General features: G+C 49.4%; 1 long non-coding RNA gene across 1 annotated transcript in view; it reads right to left on the bottom strand.

Moving 5' to 3' along the window:
• Positions 1-9,935: 9,935 nt before the first annotated feature.
• The window catches only part of LOC104875097, a 20,720-nt gene continuing 17,906 nt past the window's right edge, over positions 9,936-12,749 (bottom strand). Inside the window, exon 5 of the long non-coding RNA XR_004516568.1 lies at positions 9,936-10,191. This is a non-coding gene — a long non-coding RNA (uncharacterized LOC104875097). The remainder of the gene's footprint in view (positions 10,192-12,749) is intronic.

The raw sequence follows: 12,749 nt of genomic DNA on the forward strand, positions 1-12,749 counted from the left end.
GTCCACTCCAGTGCCAGTCTCCAGTCCTCTTCTCCTCAGCCCTGCTGTCTCTTTAGTCCTGGGGCTCTGAGTTCCCCCTACACTTCTGTCTGACCCTCACCACCCCGTCCACCTTGCCCCAAGCTTCTGCCTCCTATCACTTGCTTCCTGTTTGCCATCTGCACTGAGAAACAGTGCAAATGCCTCAGTGTCACTTTCCTTTCCTCAGGGAAACATGTGGAGCTATTCCTGCAACCTCCTGTGCGTCTATAATAATTTCAGAAAAGGTTTCTTAACAATGCATGCTGGAAACATTAAATATTTGACTTCTGACACAAAGTCTGTCCCAATCTTTGCCAACTCAGCAGAAGGCCTTCATCCACATGCATCTGAGCTAACTGAGAGCTTCCCTGGGTTCCTGTGGTCCTCCCCACACCCAGCCCCTCTCACAGGCTGTTATCTCCCCTGGCATCTCCTGTGTCCCCACGTCAGCACGATCCTGCCCTGCACTTCATTATCTTATTTCTGACAGCAGAGGGTAGCATATTTAGCAGCTAAAAGTGTCTCCAGGCACAGCAGGGCAGGACGATGGAGCTAGGCAGATCCAGGTCTTATGGGAACTGGGCCGTTTCCACCTTTGTTCAGATTGCTGGTGGAATTCTGTCCCTTGTGGCTGTGGCACTGATGTCCCCAGCTCCTCGCTTGCTGTGGGACCCAGGGGCTGCCCCAGGTCTCTGGCTTCCTAAAGGCGACCATGTCTGGTGGGGACCTGCTGCCCAGGTGGGCCATCTGGTCTGGGAGATTCCTTGGCTAACTCTGGGTAAACGGCTTGGCAGCCGCCCTGCAAGAGGGGTCCTCTCTTCCCCACCCGGAACGAGTTACACGGGCTGCATGCACAGCCAGGTCTGGGGGTCTTCTCGGGGTCCTGCCTGCCACCCTGGCCCAGTGCGAAGCCTTCCAGGGCTGTGGTTTGAGGTAACCTGGGATGAGGGGTGTGAACCTCAGGTGTCTCCCTCAGCCAGTCCTGGCCTGATGTACCAGATGTGAGAAATGTATTCCTTTATTTTCACAAAACAGAAATCATTTCCTTGTGTTTCTTAGAAGGGGACTTTTTGTAATCAGTATTGGCATGGTTAACCAAGCATGCTATTTGGTTCTGCCAGTTCTCCTCAATGGTGCCCATTCAGCCTGATCTGAAGCCCTCCAGGACTGGGACTCACATTTTGTGGCTGGGTAATTGTTTTTCCTACTGATGTGTTTTGCAATCAGCTGCAGCCTGGGTCCCCTAAAGCTGTTTTCTTCCTAGATTAGTGCTGCTGCTGTGGGCTCTGCATTACCACCACACCAGATGACACACGGGGACAAATGTCACTTGTCACATGGCTCTGTGCTGTCACAGCTGGGCCTGTGTTGCACAGGTGTGTGTGGCACACAGAGGCACCTGCACACCTGTCGTCTCCGGGAGCAGGTCTGCAGGACAGGCTGGCTTTCTTGCTGTCACGTCACTGAGCAGAAGGCTGCTGCGCTGTGAGTGCCGTGGATCCCTTACCGTTGACAAATGTCTTCTGCTCAGGAAGAGTCAAGCACTTTACAGAAGGATTGATGGGTCACATCTGGGGCTTTTTAATCAATCCCAAACCCTTCTTTCTAGAAATGGATGTATAAAGCCCCAGTTTCCCGATCTGATTTGCAGTAGGGAACAACAAAAAAATGTGGATTTCATTCACTCACCCAGCATGGCTTGTTAAGTTTCCATGCAGTTCACATCCCTGAGCCCTTTTACTCCCTGAGGAGGATACACAGGCTCTGCCCTGCCTTAAGGGTCAGAAGCTATGCAGGGCTGCCGGTGTCCTGGACAAGTGGTGCCTCTGAAGCCTGTGCTAAAACAGGGCGTGACCTGAGTTCGTTTCCATCCTGACAAAACCGAACGGACAGATGCACCAGCTTTCCATTTTCTGCATAGTCAATGTGGAGCCCATGCAGGTGGTCCAGAGGTAGAGCAGCAACACTTGGCCTTAGATCCTGGAGTCCCCCGGACCCTCTGAGGGGCAGGGATGAGGAGGGCTCCTGGGAGCATCTTCTGGGCTGGCTTGGGCAGCCTCCCCGCAGGGCTCTGTGGGCAGCGCATGCCTGTGGCCATGGCCCCACACCTGCTCCGCAGAGGGTGGGCACCGCCAAGGGCATTGAAGCCTCACCTCAGCCAGCGCCTGCCTGGCCAAGGTACTGACATTGTCCATAAGATGAAGCCCCACCGCGTGGGCCTCACTCCAGTCTGGCTTGAGATGCCTCTCTGCTCGGGAGTTTTCATACAGGTTAACAATGTGTTCTGGTCTCAACAACTGCATCAAAAGTCTCTGAGCAACACGAATAAAGCTCCGTAGTGACTTACAGACTGATCTGTAGTCAGATGTCAGTACAGCTTGGAGAGAACTAACGCTGAGTAATGGCAGCAATGCCAGAACTGTCCCCTCATGGCACAACAAGCTCCCCCGAGCCCCATAACTGGCCTTCACATCCACCTCGAACTCGTTGTGTTGTTTCCCAGCTCAGTCTGTTCTCTTTCCGATCCCCCTTTGCTTCGTGCCTGTTAGAACACATTGCCTCGGGGCTATGATCATCAAGGGCTTTTGTTCAGATCGCTGGCCCTCAACTGTATCCAATCCTTTGAGGGCAGAGAAGTGTGCTCCTTGCCAACCTGTCCACAGCCCCCCGCAGAGTTCTTGGCACAAAAATCCACTCAAACGTCAGTGTTGGTTAAATTTGCCAAGTGCTTTTCAATGTCCTTCTCTCCTGTTCCAAAACTCCTGTGAGGGGAGGAGTTGAGGAAATTAAGGCTTAAGGAGGCCAAGTGCCCTGGTTAGGGGTGCACAGCTAATAAACTCCATGAATTATTCCCCACCACGACCTCCCCACACTGCAATATTTCCAGGGGGCCACAGTCGCCTTCGGAGAGGCCATTCCTCTCCCAGCTGAGGAAAGGCCACTATCGCGATTTTTCAGGTAAAGAAAAGCAAACCTTAAAACTCTGGCAGCACCAGGAACCAAGAATGGGAAACCAGCGGTACTGTTTTCTCTTGGAAAATTCACATGCATGTAATGAGTGCCATGCTTCTGGTGACATCAGCCTAAACCTGCGGGACCGACACACCTTAACATACAGGCAAACACACCTAAACACACAGGACTGACACGCCTAAACATGGGGCAGACATGCCTAAGCACACAGGACCGACACACCTAGCCAAAGCTCTCACAAGTGGCAGGGACAGAACTCAGCAGCCCTGGCTACGGAGGAAGTTCTTACAGGAAGTGAGTTTCTCCTTCCTTTTCTCCAGCATGCTCAGGGAAATACCAGTCCTGTGCCCAGCATTCTTCAGGCCTGTGGCACTTCATGGCCTCTCCTCACCCCTCTAGCTGCCCTTCCCTGTTCTTTCCATCATGGCACAGTTGGGAAAAGGAGCCCCCCGCCTCTCCAAACCTCCCAAACCAGCTTCTGCCCCTTTCTCCCAGGGTGGCTAAGAACTCGGGCCAGCATCAGGCCATGTCCGTCCTACTTGGTGCTTACTGGGGGGTCCTGAGGACAGCACTTGGGGTCCCGAGGCACTCAGGACACAGGACGCTCCTTCCAGAGTAGGCCAGCCAAGGTCCCGCAGGGCCCACTCTTACTGAACCTCCCGCCACACGCCTGTGGCTGCCTGGCCTCAGCATCCGCCGCAAGGCCAGTGGTCAGATTGGGCCAGTCTGGGAAGGACGGAAACGCCAGCCCACAGGCCTGGCCCTCGTCCCTCAGGACAGCCAGCAGCAGAAAGAGCCACAGACTCTCATTGCAAACCCATGTGGTGCAGAAGCAAAATGTGACTGTGCATCTCTGTCTCCTCCGCACCTATTCTGGAAACCAGACATTGACTGTCTTCTAAATCTCCAGGAGATGGTTTGTCTTTGGGGTCAGAAAATCACCAGTAAAATTTGAAATGAAATTTTCAATGTCTAACAGCCTTAAGACATCAGTTTTTTTTTTTTTTTTTGGTTTGTTTGTTTGCAAGAATGTAATGGAAATTGGCAAATGTTAGCAGGAATCTGGGAATAAGGAAAGGCCAAAGGAATAAAAGTGCTCACTCTCAGGAAAGGCTGAGACAGGTCACCACGACCATGAGGTTAGGTTTGAACAAAGGCAGCTAGAAGAAATACTTTGCAAGAATCCTGGAATCCACCAAAAGCTGTATAACTTCAAAGATAGATCTGGCAAAGGGATCGCAAATTTGGGCTGATTGTTGCCAAAAAAATAACAATTTAGCAATTTAGTGAGCTACCCTGTCTGAAAAAAAAAATCAAAGGTCTGGGGGTGGAACTCAGTGTGAAGGCCCTGGGTTCGATCTTAGATATGAGGAGAGAGAGAGAGAGAGAGAGAGAGAGAGAGAGAGAGAGAGAGAGGGGGAGAAAGAGAGAGAGCATTTATTGGTTTGAGAATTTACCAAGAAGGCAAATGATAGACAAAGACAGAAGAGAGCCAAGAAATGTCTGGGGACTTTCCACCCAAACAGCGTGGAGGTGATACAGTCAGCATAAACTCCAGCAGCTCTGTGATACCCCAAGCAGCAGCCACAGAGGGCCCTGGGCGGCTCAGCTCCATCCACACCCTGAGAACGTGCGCATCGGAACAGAGGTGAGAGAGGAGCTGCCGGGATGGAGCCGCAGCTCCCCGCGCGAGCACCTTCAGCTGGGGTGCCGGACATCTCAGAGTCATCACCCAGCCGCTCCAGGCCTGGACTCCCACCACCGGGGAGCAAAAGCGGCCCAGACGACGCGGCCCTGGCACAAACGCTCTGTGGACTGGGAGGCCCCAGGGTGCATCCGCGCTTCCGGGTTCACAGGCATGGCGGCTCTGGGCCCTCGGAACTCTGACAGACCGCGTTGGGTTCTGCAAAGCCCAGGCGCGGTGCTGGGGGTCAGCAGGTGACTGTGACTGTGCTTTGTAAGCAGCCCTAAACCATCAAAGAGGATTATTTCCCCTCGGGAATGTGTCCAGGCACACAGGCACACACACAACTGAAAACACACAAATGGGCTTTTCTTTACTTCCCTCAATTCCCCCCAAATGAAAGAAATTTAAAAAGCAGAAATGAATTTCATCTCTGACCTCTTTCCTCAGGAAAAAAATGCATGAAAGCAATATTTTTTCCCAACTGCCTACTTGATTCAAAGCCTCCAAGCAGTGTGTGTGTGTGTGTGTGTGTGTGTATGAACCCATGCAGATGCATGACTGGGGGGGGTCTAAGCACTAAACAAAAGATTCTATTTTCATGATGGTTTCACACCAAAGGTTCTGTGCTCAAATGTTCAAACACTATTTCAGCTTGGACTTTTGCTAATTTCTCCAGTAAAAATTTTTAAGCTTGTTGTTGGCGATGTTTTTATAAGGCTGGAAACATCTGCTTGTTCTACCAAAAGTGAGCTGAAGCTGATATTTCCAGTAAGACTGTTTCTAACCAAAGGACCGAGTGGCTTCTGCATTATCAGGGCCCTGGTGGGAGAAATGGCCAAGCAGAGTGGGTGGAGAAGAAATGGACATCCTGGGTGGGCCCTGTCCACACAGCTGAAAGTGAGGCAAAAAAATAAAACTCCACCATTATTATATTTCTTGGGTCCCCAGCTCAGTCAAAAAAAAAAAAAAAAGCATTATCATAATGGCTGGAATACCTTTGAAACTCAGTACTTTATAATAACTATAAAATAACAGTGTTACTATTAATGGAAACATAGCACACGGAATGTTTGCTACATGCCAGACAGTCTGCTTTCATTTTGCATGCTTTATCTCTGGATCTTCACACTGACTGCGACTGCAGCTGTAATTAGTAACAAGGGAATTTCTGCCCAGCCACAAGGCCAGCAAAGTACAAGAAATAAAATTACACGTCAAAAGTCCAGCCTCACAGCCCATGCACTTCAGTGCATGGTGTGATCGGGAGACATGGTGAATGTTTAATGAAAGACACATTGCCTTCAGTCCCTGTCATGGCTGTGTCTAGCTGTCTCCTCAAAGTCTCATGCACTCATAAGTGGGACTTTCTGTAGGTGTCTGGGTCTAGGGTGTGTGATGCTGGGATTCAGGGCATAAGGGCCACCCGCCCCAAGAGTGGGTAGCCTGGATAAGAAATAAGAGAGTGAAAGAGGGACATCAATTGCTGCTTGCTACTTGGATGCTTTTTCTGCCTTCTGCCTGCCATGGATTGTTTCTCCTCCACCACGTGACCCTGTCCCAGAGCCAGCCGATGATAAAGTGAAACTCCACAAACTGTGGGCTGAAATAAATATTTCCTTCTTTAACTTGGAGTGTCTGCTATTTTGTCTTAGCAACAAGAAAAAGTAACTAAGACAGTCCCTCTCAAATTACGCACCCCTCACTTCAAGTGCTCTTATTCCATTACATTTGCCACTTTCTGAAGCAGGTCTGGAAGCCCTCTTTTGTGAGTGTCTTTATGAGATGTGATTAAAACAAAACAGTGAATGATGCTGCTAAGTGCTGTCCCACAAAAAGGCAGACTCATAAAAACGATGCAGTGTCCTCCTCTACTTTTTTCACTGGATCTGGCACCATGCTACTTTTTTACTCTTCTCCAAAGTCAAAATGACCACGAAAGGGAAATGCTTTAAATCCATTCCGGACATCAAGGCAGGCAGCACAGTGCAACTAAAGATACTTAGAGGACTCCAGAGCTGCTGCAGGAAGTGGCAAAGAATGATGGGAAGAGTGTGTTCAGGGCAAAGGGGAGCACTGTGAGGAGGACCCGTGGAAATGTGTCTTTAATTGTAATAATTTTTTTTGGTGTTTTTTTGAGACAGAGTCTCACTGTGTAGTTGAGACTGAGCCAGAGCTCACTATGTAGCGCAGGTTGGTCTTGAACTCACAGTGACCCTCCTGCCTCGGCCTCCTGAGTGCTGGGATTACAGGTGTGAGCCACGATGCCTGGCTAATAATTTTTTAAAAATAAACATGCACACATACTTTCAGATCACCTTTTATACTCTGACTGACAGGTGGCTTCACTGTCATTTCCAGTCTACCACATACACATGTGAACAACAGTTCATGTAAGGACAGGAGGAAGCCCGGGCAGAAGTGGCAGGGAGGCTCCTGAGCTCAGGGTGGCAGCCAGTGTCACTGTGGGGAGAGACCTCTGGGCTGAGTCTCGCACGTTGGACAAGAGCATCGGCAGAGGGGCAAGAGACAATGACACCCACAGGGTAGGGACAGTTTGAGACTCACACTGACTGTGTTAGGCCTCGTCCTCCAGGGACACTGCTAGCCCGGGTGGCTCCTGGCAGCTCCCCGCTAGTCTGGGGCCAGAGCAGTGCCATCAGTCCTCTGCCTTCCCCCAGCCAGCCGGCTGCCCAAGGAGTGAGAGCTCAGCCATTACACCAGCGTTACTCCTGAGAGGCTGGCCAGGTGTGTGACCATGGCCTGCAGTCATGCGCAGGTGACCAGGGGCAGGACAGGAAGTGCAGCACAACTGCTGAAGCATTCCAAGTCTTATCCACAATGAGAATGCCACCGCCTGTGTTTCCTGTGTTTGTGCTTTGAGGGCAGGGCAGGAAGACAGGGCGTATTGTTAGCAGGACAGGGTTGAAGTCTTCCCACTGTTACTCTGCAGCCACAGGTATCCAGCATGCAGTGAAGAGAGACACAGCATGGAGAGGGAATTGGGCCTCACCAGCTCATGCCCACCCCACTCCTAGCTCATTGATGGAAAAATCAGCCAAAGAACTCTGCTGACCTAATGTTTGAGAGGGGTATTAGGTGGCAGTTATTCCTGAAAAGAGGTCGCTATTAAAGAGGACGAGAGGCAGCTGGTGGAATCATTAACCACTGGGGTTTCAAAGACTTGGTATTAAAATAAAGCTGAGCATTTGTTTCAGATGTAACCCGTGTTCTAGAAAAGACTAAACAGTCTGCATGGAGGGAGAGGCTCACTGGGAGAGATGCGTGGTCACTGGTGAGAGGGGCAGTTTTACCTCAGACCCCACTGCCTGGAAGCTCAGGAGAGCCACACAGAGAGGGAAACTGAGGCAGGACCCCTGAAATGAGCATCTGTGGGGTCTTGGTGATTGCTGAAGCTTCTGGGACCAGGTGCTGCAGGCGCACAGGCCTGCAGTGTCTGTGATAAACAGCTTTGATTTTGAGAATGAAGAGAAAGAAATAAGAACATTTCCTTCTGCAGAACAGGGCACCACTCAAGCCCATTCTATATGTCAAGCACCCTCCCAAAGGAGCGGGTTCTGACCTGGTCCCCCACTCCCCAGCACTGACCAGATGACTGGGTGACCAGGTGACCAGGGTCCAGATCTCAGCTTTTGCCTGGACTCAGAGTCAAAAAATGTTACAGGAAAAAAGAAGCGCAGGGAAATAACTGACTCTGTGCCTAGAAGGAGAGAGGTGTCTGTGGGGGTCCAGGCCGGGGCTGGTGCCCACTTTGGCCCTTGCACTCTCTGTGCCACAGGGGACTCGCTGGGGCTTCTGTGGGAAGACCATGGTTCACCCTTTGTAAGAGTCAGGACAATCACAGCCCATCGCACGCACCCCAGGTCTCAGCCCAATCTGTCCTAGAATTGTTTTTCTGTCTAACCTGGACCCAAAAGACCAAGCTGAATTTTGCACATCTGTGGAGCTGTCCCTGGGGTCGGACCCAGGCCTCCCAGAGCCCCCGGTGAAGACAGCAGGAGGGTGGGGTGGGACCCAGGGGGCCTGGGGAGCGGCAGGTTTTTACTGTTGTTGTTTGTCCAAGTCCTCACCATTCGGATGCCGCTCACTGACCTCCCTGCCTTCTTCCTTCTGGCTCTGGCCAGAAAGTGTGAGGCTGGCTCTGAAGCTGAGCTGGGTTTTGTGTCTGTCACGCTGGACTGAGAGCTCACACATGGCACACACCTGGCCACCTGGTCCCTGGTGCTCTCTCCTCACTCCCCAGCCAGTGGCCACACACTCGCTCCTCAGTGGAGATCCCCGTGCTTTTCTCTCCATGTGAGTGACCCAACCTGGCTCTGGCTCCAACTCCCCAAGTCATCCCTGCTTGTTAGGAATGGGGATTTGGGTAAGAATCTACACAGCCCCCCAGCCTGCTCCTTCTATCTCTCTATGTCCCCCCCCATGCACACACACACACGCACACACACATGTTGTCACCAAAGCTCTTTCTCTGAGCCACTCCAGTACCCCTCATGTGATGATGGCAGCATCACCAGGTAGGTGGGACAACTGCAGGACATTCTCTCCCCACTTTCTCCACAAGGCCAGAGCTGCCCATGGGAGAAAGGCTAAAGAGAAGCCGTTAGTGTTCAGCCCCATCCCCAGTCCAGCAGCAGCCTCCTTTTGGGTTCAGGCTCTGGCCTGGTCTGGTTGCCCCAGTGCCCAGGCTGACTCCACTCTGAGACGCCCTGGAGGGGCGGTGGCCTTGCAGCACAGCATCTTGCCCTTCCTCTGCCTTCCTGCTTGGGAAAGGAGCACTCCTGCCTGTGGCTTTAAGAATTTCAACCAGGGACTGCAGTCTGATGGGTCTGGGTTCCATTTCCCCGGCAGAGCCCCACTAACTACCTGGGCAGCTTTCAGAGTGACAGAGTGTGCTAGAGGTCAAAGCTCAGACCCCAGAGAGCTGACCAGGTGCTCTGCATTCCCATTTGCTCTCTGTGTCTGTTAGAGAGACCGTTTCCACAATCTCTCTAGTGCCGTGGTTATAAAAATGATTATTGTAAACCTATAGCTCCCTAGTCCGGAGAAGTCCAGGAAAGAACATCTCCTCCCTCTCTAAAAGGCCAGCCCTACGTCCCTGGCTCTTTGTACAAATATTTGACATCAGCTTCCTCTTGGAATCTACTCTATCTGAAAGAAAAGGAAAAAATAAACCACACAGTTTGTTGCTTCTAGGTTGGTAGGAAAAGGCTTCTATGTGATAAGCTTGGTCTTCTATTTTAAGGCTTTATTTTTCCAAATAAATCCATATAAACAAGGATTTGTGAACCTAAATAATCACTGAGATGCCATGCTGCATTCCTGTTTGGCTGAAGCATGCTGGAGTCCCCAGACTCTCATAGGAATGGATTTCAGGTTGCAGTGGAAAAAGAAACAGAGCAAGGACCCCATCTCTCTGACCTTGCAGAGGTGGGAGCGCAGCCTGGGAAGTTGTCATTCCAAGCCTCCTTTTCCTAGTGGTTGCTGTGGATCTGCAAGAAGAGAGGAAAAGACAAGAGGTGGTGGGAAACAGGCAGCAGGACTCACTGGAAAGCAGTCCCTGGCACCGGGTGGGAAGATCTGCGCCCCTGTGTCTGCTTTAACTTTTCCACCTTGGCCCCACCTCAACAAAGCAGAAATCTTTGCTGACTTAATACTTAAAAAATAAAATAAAATAAAATTACACTTTGCTGTGCACTTGGGAGAAGAATCTGACTGAAGCCTTGCCACAAAACAGGTGGTGATCTAGAATACTTCCCTCGCTGCAGCCCAGGGGATCCACAGGCATCCATTCATTTCATCCATCACATTGTTCTACAACCATCTGCAGAGCTCTTCCAACTCCCCACATCGAAACCCTGCTCTCATTCAGAACAATTCCACCCCACAACACCCAGTCACTGGTAAACCCCATCCTACTTGCTATCTTCATGGATTTAACTATTCTGTTTACTTCATATAAGTAGATGCACATAATACTGCTCTGGAGACACACTAACACAATGTCCTCAAGATTCGCCCAGGTGGTAGCATGTGTCTGAAATTACATTTGAAATGATACAAAGTACATTTCCACATGGTGCATACTGAATAACATAGATTTATAATTACTGTATGTGTCTATCTTCCAAATCCCATAGAAGAATAAAAAGTTCACTTACAAACCAAAATTAAAATAACGCAAGTTTTTGTATTTGTCCATCTATTCACCTTTGTGAGAAATTATTGTATTTTTAATAGATTTGAATTACTGTCTAAGCATCAACTTAAAGGACTGACATTTCTTGTTGAACAAGCCTGGTAGTTCTCCCTGGGCTTTTAAGAAATTTGAATTAATTTCTCCTTCATTACTGAAGGACAGTTTTGCTGGTTGTAGTATCAGGCTTTGTTTTTAACACCTAAACTATCCCACACTGCTTTTTTTGTCTGAAAAATTTCTGCTAAAAAACCTGATTATCAATCATAACCTTGTTGATCCTTTGTGGTTGAAATTTTTTTCTCTTATAGTTTTAAGATTGTCTTTGACTTTCAATGGTTTATGTTTTAATGTAAGTTTTGCGGGGAATTATTCTACTTGGAGTTTGCTGAAGCTCTTATATTTATAGGTTTATGTCTTTCCTCAAATCTGAGAAATTGGGGGCCATTATTTCTTCAGTTAAGTCCTCTTTTTCATCTCTCTTTTCCTTGTGGACTTTCCTAATGTGTATATTGGTCTACTTGATGGCAATGTACAAGTCTTTTGGTTTATGTTAACTTTTCTTTCTTTCTTTCACTCATCATCTCAGTAATTTCCAGTAACATGTCCTCAAATGTAGGAATTTTTTTTCTTCTGTCTGTTCAATGTAGCTACTGGGCCACTCCAGGAGATTTTTCAATTCAGTTATAGTATTTTTAAGCTTCAGAATTTCTGTTTGGTTCTTTTTAATCATTTCTATCTCTTTGTTGATATTCTCATCTTTCAGTGTGTTTTTCAGGATTTCCTTTCATTGCTTGTATTCTCTATTAGCTCACTGAGAATATTTAAGACAGATGTTGAATGTCTTTGTCAAGTAAATCTGAGGCCTGTTTCCAGTGTCCATTTCTGGAGCTTGATTTGCCTTTTCAGCTATGACCTTGTGTGGGGATCTGGGAATGTGAAAGTAAGTGCACTGCCCTCCCCAGGCTCCAAACTGGAGCAAACCACACACAGTCAGGTGCAAAGCCATGAGGTCCCCTTTGCTGAGGCCATGAGTGTCCTACCTCTCCATTGCCCCATATGAAGCTGCTTTTAAACCTCTTACTTTTCACAGACTCACACTGCTGCCTCTCAGGACTTCAGCTGTGCTGTCACTCCTGGGCTGCTATTCTGCCCACCTCCCGCCCATAGCATCACCACTGCTCCCTGCGGCCCCACCTGACCCCAGCTGTACCATGCAGGACAATGTCTTGGTCACCAGCACACCTCATACAGGCTCTGCTGGCTTCCTTCTGTCCCAAGGGAGGAACCAGGAACTGGGATGCTGCTATGGCTGTGTCCAGATGTCCCCCAAGACTCCTGGGGGTCATAGGTGGGGCTTTTCAGGGGGACTGGATCTAGAGTGTGAGATCATTCATGGTGCAGTGGTAGGCTCAAGGGCACTGGGATTAGGATATGAGTGCTGCCTGCCCTAGGCAGTCTGAATAAGACAAAAGGGGACAGAGAGACGCTGTTAAGGCCCCTTGTTGCTTTTGTTGTCTTCTGTGTGCAGTGAACTGATTCTCCTCTGTAACACCTGTCTGCCGTGTGCCACTCCGCCTTGGAGCCAGTCAACTATGGACTGAAACCTACTTGAACTGTGAGCCAAATAAACCTGACCCCCTTTACCTTTCAGTTTCAGGTATTTTGTCTCAGCAATGAGAGAAAAATAACTAAGACAGACACATTCTCCTACCTGCACCACACTGAACCAATGGGCAACAAAGCCACACAGTTCCCTTGCAATCTGAGTCTCTCTCTCTCTCTCTCTCTCTCTCTTTCTCTCTCTCTCTCTCCTGCTTTTTTTTTTTTTTTTTTTTTTGTTATAGGATTTCC

The sequence above is a fragment of the Fukomys damarensis genome, unplaced genomic scaffold, assembly GCF_012274545.1.
Source record: "Fukomys damarensis isolate Sample0158 unplaced genomic scaffold, DMR_v1.0_HiC HiC_scaffold_11, whole genome shotgun sequence".
Classification (NCBI taxonomy): domain Eukaryota; kingdom Metazoa; phylum Chordata; class Mammalia; order Rodentia; family Bathyergidae; genus Fukomys; species Fukomys damarensis.